Raw genomic sequence first — 2,574 nt, 5'->3', positions numbered from 1 at the left:
CACACACACATATATAGCATAAAAGATCAACTTTAGTGACAGAATTAGGATCAATAATATCGCATCTCCGAATCCGCCATTAATTGTTTTGTCGAGCTGTATCTACAGATATATATGCCCCCCCCCCCCCCCCCCCCCCGCCATCGGAGAGTACTGTTCTTCACCTCTACCCACCTTTGACGCGGTAAATGCCAATGAAGCAGAGAAAAAAAAAACGACATTCAGCCGTCGTGGAGGTACTTCAATCCTCCGAGAACGTGGCGCAAATATGCTCTAATTGTCCATTCCTCTGTTTATCTGTCATTAACCACATTGTCACACCACATTTCATCAATTTCTTTGAACATTTCATATCAAAGTGTTATTAGAACTCTTAATACAAACTTAGCAGATTTGCCTGAGAGGTTAAGGGGGAAGACTTAAGATCTTCTGCACATAAGTGCGCGTGGGTTCGAACCCCACAGTCTGCAATGCAATAATACGATCAATGTTTTTTTTTTAAGTCATCAATTTCAAAAGCAAAAAATAAAATACATCAATTAATTAGTTAAACTATGATCAAACAAAGAAGCATTAGTTTAGTTTATAGATAATAAGTCATATAATATTCTCAAAGTAACAAAAATCAATGAAGATTAAAAATCTCTTGATTAAAGAAACATTAACCATACATTTTCTTCTTTAGAATGGAAGCAAGGAATAATATCAATCTTTGCCTAACCTTCAAGAATAATATTTTATCTAGATTTTCTTGTTGCCAAATACCAAGGACAAAATAATTGATGTGTCTTTTTAAAGCTTTTCTATTATAATAAAATTTTACTAACTCCACACTGTTCATTCATTTTTTCCCCCTAGGAAACAAAAAATATATATATTAGACCTTATAATTAATATGACATGTTACTTTCATTCATATCATGATATCACATAATATATATATATATAGATTTTATTTATATATATAACATAATAAATGGGGGAAAAACCTACCTTTTTAAGGAGGCATTGGAAATTGTACTTTTGTACTATTTATCATTTACCTTTGCCTTTTTAAGCACCAAATATTAATTACACAAATGAACAAAACTCATTCAATACAATAGTTGTTGTCAGATTTTCCTTTTTGAATTCAATTATCACTTCTTAATTGATATTTTCCAAATTTGTAAAAGGGCCCTCTCTTTTTCAAATCAATTATATAGGTTGAAATTTTACTTTCAATAATGAACTCTCCTCTATTTATTTGTTAGTTCCTAAAATTATTTGAAATGTTTTATCATCTTTTAACTTTTTCTATCATTCATATAAAAAGATTTATGTCCATAAGCCTATTTGACCAATTTTTCGTAACTATTTATTAATAATTATACGTCGTGTTTCTTTTTTAAGAACCGATTTTAAAGAAATATAATAATTTTTTAAATATGTAGGTTGTTTTTTAAAACACTTTTAAATTATTGTTAACTTTAAAATACGAAAAGAGAACTCACGGTTTTTAGGGTTAAATTTTACATACAAATGAACTTAGGAGGGTTTTTAGGGTTAAACTTTTACAATAACAAAACTAAAAAAGGAAATGGTTATTTAGTTGTTTCGATGTAAGATTATTATTTTTAACCCCTACACACAGCGACGTATAAGTGAACTTAGGAAGGTTTTTAGGGTTAAATTTTACACCCAAATAAACTTAGGAGAGTTTCCAAGGTTAAATTTTAACAATAAAAAACTAGAAACCGAAATGGTTATATAGTTGTTTCAATTCACATTTAATTTGAAATCCGTTATAAAATTATTATTTTTAACCTCTACCCACGTTAACAAGTGAACTTAAGAAGGGTTTTTTGGGTTAAATTTTTACGATAAAAAATTGAAATTAAATGGTTATTAAAATAAGGCCTTATTTGTTTCGAATAAATCTAATTTAAAAAACCATATCGTTTATAAAAGCATTATTTTTAAACCTTTTATGTGTGTACATATATACATATATAATGTACGTACTTCCTTCATTTAATAATTTGAGGGGAGAAAAAATTGATCTTTTGATCACAAAGTCTATATATATATAAAATGCATTTCCTAATTTCAATAATTTGAGGAGAGGAAATTTTGATCATTGTATAAATTTTATGGAAGTGAAGCTACTCATTTCTAAGCACACATAAAATGTACTTATACTTAACTTTTGTTGAATAATTTAAAAAGAAAATTAATGAAAAGAAGTAAAGTGTAATTTCTTAGGCATAATATTTGAAGGAGATAAATATAGAATCTTTTGAAAAGTTCAAATGACAAGACAAAATGACTAAGAAATTACATCGAAGAACCTAGCATTTAAATCTAAAGATATCTTAACAAATGTACAAACAATTCAACATGGGATTCATTTCTAATTTGATAAAGAGGATATTGATATTGTACCCAATTTACTTTAGTAATATAAAGATGTACATATCATTGGATTGGTAGTTAAATAATTTTAGTTATTTCAACACAATACTATGTAAAAGGGTTAAAAAAAACAAAGAGTAATCTTTTTACAATATGATTGAGAACTAACACACATGAATG

General features: G+C 27.7%; 1 non-coding gene across 1 annotated transcript; it reads left to right on the top strand.

Moving 5' to 3' along the window:
- Positions 1–387: 387 nt before the first annotated feature.
- TRNAL-UAA (transfer RNA leucine (anticodon UAA)) lies at positions 388–470 on the top strand. Its single transcript has one exon. It is a non-coding gene; the product is annotated as a tRNA-Leu (tRNA).
- Positions 471–2,574: the final 2,104 nt, after the last annotated feature.

The sequence above is a fragment of the Cucumis melo genome, chromosome 11 (genome assembly GCF_025177605.1).
Source record: "Cucumis melo cultivar AY chromosome 11, USDA_Cmelo_AY_1.0, whole genome shotgun sequence".
Lineage (NCBI taxonomy): Eukaryota > Viridiplantae > Streptophyta > Magnoliopsida > Cucurbitales > Cucurbitaceae > Cucumis > Cucumis melo.
The sequence above is the reverse complement of the archived record's forward strand: the minus strand, read 5'-3'. Positions and strand labels throughout refer to the sequence as shown.